The sequence below is a fragment of the Mytilus californianus genome, unplaced genomic scaffold (assembly GCF_021869535.1).
Source record: "Mytilus californianus isolate M0D057914Y unplaced genomic scaffold, xbMytCali1.0.p SCAF_7, whole genome shotgun sequence".
Lineage (NCBI taxonomy): Eukaryota > Metazoa > Mollusca > Bivalvia > Mytilida > Mytilidae > Mytilus > Mytilus californianus.
In genome coordinates, this window is record NW_026262723.1 from 60,387,269 (window position 1) to 60,400,563 (window position 13,295).

The following is a 13,295-nucleotide window of genomic DNA, read 5'->3' on the forward strand; positions in this document are numbered from 1 at the left end:
ATACAGACTGTTCCAACACAGTACACATCAGTTTCTATCGAAAAATGTATGCCTAATTAAACTTTGGATGTATTTTGACACTTATATGATAGCAAAAAATTTAGATTATGTTTGTTTTTTTGTAATAAATTAAAAAAGGACACAAATTTGAATTTCATCAAAGTTAAACTAGTATGCAAACTTCAGTTGGAACCTGATAAATAATTGATAAGTAAATAAGATATATTGGAATAAATGATAATCTTGTGACATTGACCCTCAGACAAAATTTAGATGAATGTCAAACAGCTGATAAATATCCACCTTACACAGTATTGACAACTTTAATATAAAAACAAGAAGATGACGTATGATTGCCAATGAGACAACTATCCACCATGTTCAAATAAAGTAGGTGTAAGCAATTATAGGCAACTGTACGGCCTATAACAATGAGAAAAACCCATACCGTATAGTCTGCTATAAAAGTCCCCGACATGAATATATGAAACAGTTCAATTAAGAAAAATAACGGCCTAATTTATAACAAAACAATTAACGATATGACAGACATGAATCAACGACAACGACTGAACTTCAGGCTCTTGACTTGGGACAGGCACATAAAGAATGTGTCGGGGTTAAACATGTTTGTTAGCACTCAACCCTCTACCTAACCTGGTTGCTACCTTGACCTCCAAACTAGAGTTCAAATCATGTCACAGAAATGATAACAAAAGGCTCTAAAAAGTCTGAATCCCTCATCTGCAAAATATTCAAAAAAAATTTCAAAACATGAAAATACATGATAAAATATGCTGCCTGTTTTATTGGGTATGTCGAAAGTCTTAAAAATCATGGTTTTACTAAACCTAATATTAATAATGATCCATGAAAATAAAATCAAGATCATTTGAACCCTGCCAGATCACCATGCACACCTTAGAATCATTCAATACACGAAATAAAGTTGACCTACTGCTTATTGTATGTGAGAAATGGACCTCTTCACAGAACTTAAAATTGATCCATGAACCATGAAATGAGATAAATGAACACTGTATGACAGGCATGTACACCTTATAATAATTCCATACACAAAACATGGTTCATCTAATGTTTATTGTATATGAGAAAGGGATCTTTTCATGTAAACTTACAACTGATCAATATATCGTGAGAATGAGGTCACAGTCAGATGAACCCTGCCAGACATGTACACCTAACAATCATTCCATTCTCTAAATAGTTGACCAATAGGTTATAGTATCTAAGGAAATGGACCTAAGAACGAAAAATTTACATTGATCCCTGATTTTTTTTCACAATACCAATGGGCCAAACAAATTTTAGACTTGAAATCTTCTCTTAATTAATACTGATTAACTAGTGATTGTGAATAAAATGTCATTATAATGAAAGTTTGCATATCAGAGTGAAACAAGTGTGACTGATAACCAATGCTTTTTTTCATTTTGCTTATTTTTTAAGATATAGAAAGTCAATTATTGGAATTAGATGACAAGATGTTTTCAAAAGGCTGCACTTACTTTATCAAAACTATCTTAACTATCTTTTTAGCAAGGGGCAGAAATTGTTCATCCATACAAGTTCGAAGAAATGAATTCACACCTAAACTTTTTTGGGGCCCTAATGCATATGGTATTGTGAAAGGGCAAAGTCTTTTGGATAAGCACAGAAAATGGATGTTAATTATAAACAGTACAATACCAATTAAATAATTCATAATAGATCAAGACTTTGCCCCTCATGTGGATATTGGTTTAATTGTATGAATAAAACAAAACATACTGGTGAAAGTCTCAACTATTTCAATTGATGAATATTTATTATGTAGTTCAGGTTAAAGTACATGTACCACTAACAAATTACGATTTTAATTAACAGTCATGGTCTCACTACTTGCTACGACTGCTGACATATACATTTCTCCATTATTAGTTTTAACTACTATGATGCAATTTTAACATTCCTCTATCTTCTGATTGCAGATGAAATTAAAAACACAGGTGAAACAGGTAAATATTGCACAAGCTTAATTAAAGAGTCTCAAAGAACATCCATTTTCAAACAGGGGTCAAGGTCAACAACCTCTCTTTTAATTTCATAAGGATGAGGCTTAATATAAGGATCAAAACCTTCGTCAATTAACATAATATTTTGTATGAATCATTCAATTCAAGTGAAAACATAGTGGTTAAAATTAGAATGATTCTTTCTAAAGAAATTATTCTGGAATATTTCCATAGAAACATCATACCATATTTCATTTTTCTTGAAAGTATATAAATCTAAGGTCGTGAGATGAAAAGCTGAAAACACTGTAAAAGTTGTTCTCAATCACACAAAGATTCTGCTAAATAGATTTGGCAACAATAATTCAACATTTGATAATCAATGTTGTACATTAACTAAATAAGTCTGCTGGTAGAAAAAGATGTATTATATATACTTTACTGGGGATGCTATCCCAAGAGACTCTTTTAACATTGCTAGAAAATTGAAAAGCAGGATATTAATGAGAATTTTGCAACAAGTTAATATTTGATTTTACTGATCCTAGAACCAATTTTAGTGAAGATGTTTCTCTTAGATTTATTCACAGCCTATTTATTGGCGATATCACTGAGTATTCCCTCGATGACAATTTGTAGCTATGGAGTTCATGAATTCCAATGAAGTCTCCAAAGTATAACTTTAATAATCTAATCTAACTATCAAATCATTCTCATTAACCAGCAAATATTTTAAATAGAATAATCCTAATTTATTACCATATCAATTCTTTATGAGCAAACATGTATTAAAACTTAAACCTATTCAAGTAATTAGTTTTTTGTTGTTATTTTCATAAGAATTACTGCAGTCTCACTTGGTTGCTCACTGATATACACTGTGTCATTATGTTTGCATTAAATAAATTTTCATCAATTATGATTTTTCTTTTTTTTATAAGTTTAAATATCGGCAAGGTAATTTATTTGTGCTAAACGCTACTGACAACGTAAACCATTTTTTTCAATCAAAGAGAAATCTTTTTATGTTTGTCACAATTTACCTTTTTCATATGTTACCAAATGACTATCACCTAAGACAGAAGTTTAATGCTTTTGTTTTCAAAGCCAGACAAAACAGCAGATAACTGTGATGTTATTCCCAATAACCAATTAAACAATAACCTAGAGATAATAAAATCAAAGCAGCAAACCAAATGTACAAGATTTATAAGTAAATCTGTAATCAGCTGAGAAAAGTGATGGCTTGATAAGATGGGTTACTGGATGGTCAGCTGAAAGCTGATTAACGGTCAACTATTGTCCAATTAACATCATATAATCTGATAAGCCTTTGAATGTCTATAGATTTCCATTACCAACTTACACAGTTGCAAGATCATCAATTTCATATCAAGAAAAAAGATCGCCAATAAACAATTTTGTACATTACTAAAAATTGTATTGCAGTACATATAGTCTGTGGTGAATGTATCAATGATAAAAACATATGTATCTGTTACCTCAAATTATCTGTGAAAATAAATAACATTACAAATGTTATGTCATTTGTTGATTTCTGATATTACACAAAATTGTCACGTATTGCAAATTATTGATATGCCAAAAAAATAATAATTAACTAGATGCTTGTTGTACTTAATGTCCTTGGATATTCCTCAACACACAGAGGCTTTTACCATAATTTTGTGGAAGGATTTTTAAACATTTTTTTAAATATTATATCTTTAGTTCTCCTGCTGATGGTTGAACCAAGTTATTTGGTTCAGAGGATTTCAGAAAAGTTTTCAAGAAACTTCAAACATCATTTCCGATAATTCATGTACTATTAAATAACTAAAAAAATTGGCAGATACATGGTGAAAAGAAGAATTAAAAGAAAGTCAAAGAACAGTGTTCCAATGTACCCCTCCTATTAACTCCCCCTTTTTTTTTTTCTTTTAAACCTTTTCATCAATATCCTACAAGAGGTCTCCGCATGAGAATCCTTTCAATGCAATTTTCCATATAATTTATATTTCCAAGAAGCATTACTTCCGTAAAAATAGTTGATCTGCAATATAAATGATCAAACCCTGCTACATTCTTAATGTGCTTGTCCAAATTCAGGAGCCTGTTATTCAGGGGTTGCTGTTGGTTGCTGTCTGGGTGTGCCTATCCAAAGTCAGGAGCCTGTTATTCAGGGGTTGCTGTTGGTTGCTGTCTGTATGTGCATGTCCAAAGTCAGGAGCCTGTTATTCAGGGGATGCTGTTGGTTGCTGTCTTTATGTGCCTGTCCAAAGTCAGGAGCCTGTTATTCAGGGGTTGCTGTTGGTTGTTCTTTATGTGCCTGTTCAAAGTCAGGAGCCTGTTATTCAGGGGTTGCTGTTGGTTGCTGTCTTTATGTGCCTGTCTAAAGTCAGGAGCCTGTTATTCAGGGGTTGCTGTTGGTTGCTGTCTTTATGTGCCTGTCCAAAGTCAGGAGCCTGTAATTCAGGGGTTGCTGTTGGTTGCTGTCTTTATGTGCCTGTCCAAAGTCAGGAGCCTGTTATTCAGGGGTTGCTGTTGGTTGTTCTTTATGTGTCTGTCCCTAGTCAGGAGCCTGTTATTCAGGGTTTGCTGTTGGTTGTTCTTTACGTGTCTGTCCCTAGTCAGGAGCCTGTAATTCAGGGGTTGCTGTTGGTTGCTGTCTTTATGTGCCTGTCCAAAGTCAGGAGCCTGTTATTCAGGGGTTGCTGTTGGTTATTCTTTATGAGCCTGTCCAAAGTCAGGAGCCTGTTATTCAGGGGTTGCTGTTGGTTGCTGTCTTTATGTGCCTGTCCCTAGTCAGGAGCCTGTTATTCAGGGGTTGCTGTTGGTTGCTGTCTCTATGTGCCTGTCCCTAGTCAGGAGTCTGTTAATCAGGGGTTGCTGTTGGTTGCTGTCTTTATGTGCCTGTCCAAAGTCAGGAGCCTGTTATTCAGGGGTTGCTGTTGGTTGCTGTCTTTATGTGCCTGTCCAAAGTCAGGAGCCTGTTATTCAGGGGTTGCTGTTGGTTGTTCTTTATGTGCCTGTCCAAAGTCAGGAGCCTGTTATTCAGGGGTTGCTGTTGGTTGTTGTCTTTATGTGCCTGTCCAAAGTCAGGAGCCTGTTATTCAGGGGTTGCTGTTGGTTGTTCTGTATGTGCCTGTCCAAAGTCAGGAGCCTGTTATTCAGGGGTTGCTGTTGGTTGTTCTGTATGTGCCTGTCCAAAGTCAGGAGCCTGTTATTCAGGGGTTACTGTTGGTTGCTGTCTTTATGTGCCTGTCCAAAGTTAGGAGCCTGTTATTCAGGGGTTGATGTTGGTTGCTGTCTTTATGAGCCTGTCCAAAGTTAGGAGCCTGTTATTCAGGGGTTGCTGTTGGTTGCTGTCTTTATGTGTCTGTCCAAAGTCAGGAGCCTGTTATTCAGGGGTTGCTGTTGGTTGTTCTGTATGTGCCTGTCCAAAGTCAGGAGCCTGTTATTCAGGGGTTACTGTTGGTTGCTGTCTTTATGTGCCTGTCCAAAGTCAGGAGCCTGTTATTCAGGGGTTGCTGTTGGTTGCTGTCTTTATGTGCCTGTTCCTAGCCAGGAGTCTGTTAATCCGGGGTTGCTGTTGGTTGCTGTCTTTATGTGCCTGTCCCTAGTCAGGAGCCTGCAATTCAGGGGTTGCTGTTGGTTGCTGTCTTTATGTGCCTGTCCAAAGTCAGGAGCCTGTTATTCAGGGGTTGCTGTTGGTTGTTGTCTTTATGTGCCTGTCCAAAGTCAGGAGCCTGTTATTCAGGGGTTGCTGTTGGTTGTTGTCTTTATGTGCCTGTCCAAAGTCAGGAGCCTGTTATTCAGGGGTTGCTGTTGGTTGTTCTGTATGTGCCTGTCCAAAGTCAGGAGCCTGTTATTCAGGGGTTACTGTTGGTTGCTGTCTTTATGTGCCTGTCCAAAGTTAGGAGCCTGTTATTCAGGCGTTGATGTTGGTTGCTGTCTTTATGAGCCTGTCCAAAGTTAGGAGCCTGTTATTCAGGGGTTGCTGTTGGTTGCTGTCTTTATGTGCCTGTCCCTAGTCAGGAGCCTGTTATTCAGGGGTTGCTGTTGGTTGTTCTGTATGTGCCAGTCCAAAGTCAGGAGCCTGTTATTCAGGGGTTACTGTTGGTTGCTGTCTTTATGTGCCTGTCCAAAGTCAGGAGCCTGTTATTCAGGGGTTGCTGTTGGTTGCTGTCTTTATGTGTCTGTCCAAAGTCAGGAGCCTGTAATTCAGGGGTTGCTGTAGGTTGCTGTCTTTATGTGCCTGTCAAAAGTCAGGAGCCTGTTATTCAGGGGTTGATGTTAGTTGCTGTCTTTGTGTGTCTGTCCCTAGTCAGGAGCCTGTTATTCAGGAAGCATTACTTCCGTAAAAATAGTTGATCTGCAATATAAATGATCAAACCCTGCTACATTCTTAATGTGCTTGTCCAAAGTCAGGAGCCTGTTATTCAGGGGTTGCTGTTGGTTGCTGTCTTTATGTGCCTGTCCAAAGTAAGGAGCCTGTTATTCAGGGGTTCATGTTGGTTGCTGTCTTTGTGTGTCTGTCCCTAGTCAGGAGCCTGTTATTCAGGGGTTGCTGTTGGCTATTCTTTTTCTGCCTGTCCAAAGTTAGGAGCCTGTTATTCAGGGGATGCTGTTGGTTGCTGTCTTTATGTGCCTGTCCAAAGTCAGGGGCCTGTTATTCAGGGGATGCTGTTGGTTGTTCTGTATGTGCCTGTCCAAAGTCAAGAGCCTGTAATTCAGGGGTTACTGTTGGTTGCTGTCTGTCATAATTGTTGTTTTTTCTTTTGTTTTAAGCATAATCATTTGGTTTTTCTTTTTTGAATTATCTCACTTTTTTAATTCATTTGATAAAAAAGAAAAAAAAACGTAAAATTCATCATTCAGTGGAATCAACTCCTAAAAGGAGTTGGTTGGCAATTACAGCTATGTTGACTTAATTGTATATCTTATTGTGCAGAACTTTTTTGTTATATGCTGTTTTTTTATATCTATTACAGTTTCTGCAATAAAAGCAAACTAGAGGCTCTCAAGATCCTATGTCGATCACCTGTATCTTCAACAATGGCCACTTTTTAGTAAAAATCATTATTAAAAGGGAATAACTCTATTAAGATTTAACTGACAATTTCAGTCATGTTGACATATAAGTTGATCTTATCCTGCTAATAATTTTCCTTTTTAAAGTTTCTATTTATCTATTATATTTTTCAAGATATCGGGCAAAAATGGGAAAAATCATCATTAAAGGGAAATAACTTAAAGGAATCCACTAACAATTTCGGTCATGTTGACGTATTTGTAGATCTTGTCTTGCTGATCATTTTTGCTATTTAAAGTTTCTACCTATCTAATGTAGTTTTTAAGATATTAGGCAAAAATGAAAAAAATTGGTAAAAATCGTCAGTATTGGACAATAACTCTAATAAGGAATTGTTTGAAGATTTCGACCATGTTGACTTATTTGTAGGTCTGGTCTTCCTGATCATTTTTGCTAATTTTTCTGAAAATTCCTCAGGAGATAGACCTTGACTTGCTGAACATTTTTATCCTATTCAAATTTTGCTTTTACTGCTTTAGTTTTAGAGCTAGAAGTTAGAACTGAAATTTACTGAAAGTTTATATTTGAGGGGCAATGACTCCAAAAATGTTCTCCTATTTGTTCTAAAAATGTAGAAGAATATTGACCTTGACAAGCTGAACATTTTTACCAACATTAACTTTGCTCTATCTGCTTTAATTTTTGAGATATTACTTCTGTTTCAGCCACAGCAGCCACATTTGTTGATGGATCAAATCTCCCAATACAAGTTTTAAAACAAAAAACAAAAGAAATATTCAGGTATAGTTTGGTGACATTTGGCCAACTAGTTTCAGACAATCATTTTTTCTCCCAAATTTACAAAGACAGACAACAGAAAGAAGATAAAGCTAGAGGTCACATGATGGCAAAAGCTCACATGGCCATTTAGGCCAGGTAAGCTAAAAAGCAGCAATTACAAAAATAATTCTTATTTTTCTTGGGACAAGCACATTAACGCTAGTCAATGTAAAAGTAATTTTGTGAGTTTCTGCTATAGAACTCAAGCTGTGGAGGAAAAGCAATAATGTAAATAGTCTTCAACATGAGGCTAACCTGAGCCTGTAATGCTCACCTAGTGAAGTAAGTGTCAATCTGCTAATGAGGACCTTCAATTGCATATACTGGTCATTTTTGGTGTTGTTGATCGTTTTTACATTTTACATTTTTACATTGGATGACCATGAGGGCATTCCGGTGTATTGCTGTCTCCTAGATTTCCATTACGTAACTTTCGTGTTGGGATTGTAACCGATCTATAATCTTTAATATCTATGCACACGTACAGAAAATGTGTGTTAACGCATGAGGAAGAAAATCTCAAGAACGTTTGCAATCTCCCATGCAGAGTTATCAGTCCTTGCTCTCTCTCAAGGACCGATAACTCTGCATAGGAGATTGAAAGGTTGGCAGGAAAATATGAATGCCTACTCAAATCCAATCTATTAGAAAAATTGAATTATTAAAGAAGAGTGTCCACCATGCACTTGCACTGCACTATTAATAATATAGTAGAATAGAATGATATACAAATGGATGAAAATTATGTATACATGTAACTGTAATATACAAGTATTAATATAATATATAACAACAAACCAGAGTTTACTGATTTGTATCACTTCAATATCATATTTATTATGGTGAGGTTGAATTCCCTGTCATTTATTTTATCATCCATGCATGAACTTGTCTAAGAAAAAAAAATTATATCTGTACATTAACCTCACTTTTAGGTATAGAGATGTGATTTTTTTTCTGAGACAAGTGCTTGTGACCATCCACAAGAACTTGCAGTCATCCGATGTTCAGTACTTCAGTACTTCGATTAACCTAGCTCCTAAAGTTTTCAAGATAACAGCAAAAAAACTCACAAATAGCAAACAAATTGATATTTTAGAGGCAATAGCTCCAAAAGAGGTGGGCAGATAATTCATAAATTTTCAGGGTAGATAGATCTTGTAATGCTGATCATTTTTGAAATTTACATATTGAACTAAGCTCATATAATATTCCAGATAACTGCCAAAAACTGCAAAAATCAACAAAAATAGTTATTGCAGGGGCATTACTCCAAAAAAAAAGTTTTTTTTATTTTTCTGAAATTTTTCCAAGTAGACAGAACTTGTACTATTGATCATTTTGCATTTCACACTTTTAACATAGCTCTGATAATTTTCAAAACATCAGCCAAGAACTGCAAAAAACATTAAAAAACAACATTTCAGGGGTAAAAAGCCAAAAATCGGTGACAGATTATTTTATTTATTTTCTGGGTAGACAGAGCTGGTGCAGATTATTTCTACCCTGATAGCTTTTCCCTAATTGCTAGTTTTCAAGACATTAGCCAGAAGCTATATTTTGACCCTATGTTCTATATTTAATCACGGTGACCATGTTGGTTGATCACCCTAGACGGAAATCACAAGCTTCATAAGAGACATTCTATAGATGAAGCAGAAAAACTTTGGTTTCAATCCATTTCGTGGTTTCAGAGGAAAAGTTTTTTTAAAGAAAAGTTTACAGACAATGGACTGAGAGACGACAAACACTACAGTAGCTCAGATTGCAATTCTGAGCTAAAAACATGATCTAGGTCTAAAAATTTAAGTATTACAAAATTGGGTGATTTAGAGATAATAAAGTATTTGCAAAATTAAGATCTTTCAAATATAATTATAATTTACAGTAAGAAGACAGCATAAAATTTTATTTTTCATTATCAAACTACAATAGAGTTGACATTCCGTATAACAACTAAATTTTTTCCAGGTGAGAGTTGGAATCCAAAACACAGGCCAGTGTGTCCGAAGTGCAGTAGCCCAACAACAGATAAAAATAAGGGGGTTTGAGAATAACAAACAAGAGTGCACACGCTGAAATGTCTTCTTTACTAATCATTTATATTATGTTGATAGTCCTAAATTTAAAGCTTTATTACAACTGTCACATCAACTTAACATTAACCAAGTAAACTAAACATTGACCAATGAACCATGAAAATGAGGTCAAGGTCAGATGAACAATGCTAGGCAGGCCTGTACAGCTAACAATTCTTCCATACAACAAATATAGTTGACCTATTGTTTATAGTTTAAGAAAAACAGACCAAAACACAAAAACTTAACACTGAGCAATGAACCTTGAAAATGAGGTCAAGGTCAAATAAAACCTGCCTGACTGACATATAGATCATAAAATATTTCCATACACCAAATAAAGTTGAACTATTGCATATAGTATTAGAAAAAAAGACAAAAACTCAAAAACTGAACTTTGACCACTGATCCATGAAAATGAGGTCAAGGTCAGATGACACCAAAATAGAGTAGACCTATTGCATACAGTAAAAGAAAAACTGACCAAAACACAAAAACTTAACTATAACCACTGAACCATGAAAATGAGGTCAAGGTCAGATGACACCTGCCAGTTGGACATGTACACCTTACAGTCCTTCCATATACCGAATATACTAGACCTATTGCTTATAGTATCTGAAAAATGGACTTGACCACCAAAACTTAACCTTGTTCACTGATCCATAAAATGAGGTTGAGGTCAAGTGAAAACTGTCTGACGGGCATGAGGACCTTGCAAGGTATGCACATACCAAATATAGTTATCCTATTACTTATAATAAGAGAGAATTTAACATTACAAAAAAATCTTAACTTTTTTTTCAAGTAGTCACTGAACCATGAAAATGAGGTCAAGGACATTGGACATGTGACTGACGGAAACTTCTTAACATGAGGCATCCATATACAAAGTATGAAGCATCCAGATCTTCCAACTTCTAAAATATAAAGCTTGAAAGAAGTTAGCTAACGCCACCGCCGCCGGATCACTATCCCTATGTCGAACTTTCTGCGACAAAAGTCGCAGGCTCGACAAAAACTAAAACTAGCGCCAATTACTGTTTCAGGTATTATATATTCCATACAATTTTGTTTCTAATACAACAAACCTAACTCTTCTAAAATAATATATTACTACGAGTACAAAACAAACTGTATTATGAACGCAAATCAACATTATTTATGCAATTTTTGAAAGTTTCTCATAACACATATATTACAATTTATATACTTCAATTAAGTTTTAAGCATATGTTACACATCATTTCAAATAAAATTTATACAAACGTTTTATTGAAGTAAATGTCTTCAAATTTCATAAAGAAATCTGTATCCTAGCTCTTTTCTTTATAGTCTGTTAAATTATTCATAAAATTTCTAATTTATTTATTGGTTTTTCTTTGATCAATTTTTTTATAACAGATTTACAATGTTTAATATTACAAAACTGAAAATCTTTAAAAATTTACCAAACTGTACGCTATCAGTTCATCAGACATATCAACAAACACAATATCAATCAATCGAGATGCAATTGATTAGTTACTTTTGCATGAAGTGGAAAATACCTGTATTTGAGATCTAATTACTAAAAAATGTCAATCATTTATTCATCTGCAACAGAAATATCATTTATCTTGCAATTAACCCTATGGTTCAAAAGAATGTACAAAAATTTCGGCTAACAACACTTAATGACGATTATCTCAAATAATTACCTGTTATCAAAACTAATCTTCTACTAAACTGTGGACAATATCTTCTTTCTGTCCCATTATCACCAATAGGTTTCTTTATCGTCTGCTCACATGTAAACTGTCGTCTGCTAATTTATTGTAAATGCTGTAAGTGGCCTGAAATAAGAAAGGTATTATCAGATAGGTAGTTGCAACAAAGGAAACCAAGTGCATAAACATGATTAGGTTAAAATAATAAAACAACTTATTAACATCATGACTGTAAATACAGAACTGATTCACCGAGAGTCAATGACGAAAACTTAAAAAGAAGCATCTAAAAAAAACAGATACAATTTAGTATTTTGATTGGTTAACCTCTTAATTATATCTAGGAGCATGGCAAATCTTTTCAATTGTTATTTTCAATATAGGAAATGTCTGTGGATTGTGACAAAGATACAAGTCAAATTAATATTAAATGAGGACCAGACAGTAATCTAGCTCAATAGAAGATTTATCGATATTACACTCTAGGTCTGTCTATAATAAACAGTAAATATGGACATCTGAAGATGTCAAACAGCAATCATTTTTTCTGCAATTACTTAATAATTTGTGTCCATAGAGAAATGTTAAATTTCTTTCGGAAAACAAATAACTTCACATAGAACTATTATGTAACATAAAAGTAAAAGACTTTGTTAGAAAAGCTCAAATAAAATTGGTATCAATTTATTTTCAAATTACAGAAATTTCCTGTTACAAAGTGCCTGAAGAACTTTAAAATTACTCTGAAGTGTAGCACTGAGCATACAAAGTAATTTCCGGCAATTTACTCTGAAATCTATGCAAATTGTAATTGCATAAAGAATGAAAATCTTTCTTATATAATATTCTTATATAAAATATTGTAACAAAAATGTTAAATTTCTCAATTATTTATAGGTAGTATGCACTTTTTGTAATCGTCAAAATTGCACTATTGTTGTTATAAACATGATTAGAATAAGAAAGCATGAATGACAGTCATACTTACTTGGCTTCTAAATGCAAAAATCTAATAAAGTATAAAAGTTCTCTGACCGTTTTCCAAGTAATATTATTATAGTTCTTATAGTTTAATGTTTTCAGATTTTCAGTGCAGTGCACAAATCAAAATTGCAGAATACTGACCTTGCCAATAAGTGCAATCTCTCTTTTTAGACACGAGAAACAGCCAAAGCCAAAAAAAATTTGGCTACAGGATGTTTTTATACAAAGACGTTGATAAGAATAAAAGATCTTTTTGGAATAATCCAAAGTACATATTTTCTTTGAACAATGACTTAATATTACCAATCTAGGTTAAATATGTCAATTTTTGTAATGAAAATAGGCCATTATAACCATTTAATTGAAAAATGGTAAACTACTAAGAATGAGGTTGAAGATGAACTTCAATTCTTAATCAAGTGTCAGGAATATTAAACAATGTAGGAATATTCTACATGCATATACAAAACCAATACCATTGAATTATTTTGTTAGATCTAAAGTGTATGTTATATTGCCATGTTAAAGAAGTATTTTACAAATCCTAAAATCAAGCAAATCATCAACAAACTGGATCTTCTTTAACTACTACAGTCTGTTGTTCTTTTAACCCTCCATCAGTCTTCTGTGGTTG

General features: G+C 34.2%; 1 protein-coding gene across 1 annotated transcript in view; it reads right to left on the minus strand.

The window, feature by feature from the left end:
- LOC127708371 (zinc finger MIZ domain-containing protein 1-like) overlaps window positions 1-11,783 on the minus strand; it is a 205,192-nt gene extending 193,409 nt beyond the window's left edge. The window contains exon 1 of the mRNA XM_052213229.1: window positions 11,669-11,783. The gene's annotated coding sequence lies outside the window, so the exon portion shown is untranslated. The remainder of the gene's footprint in view (window positions 1-11,668) is intronic.
- Window positions 11,784-13,295: the final 1,512 nt, after the last annotated feature.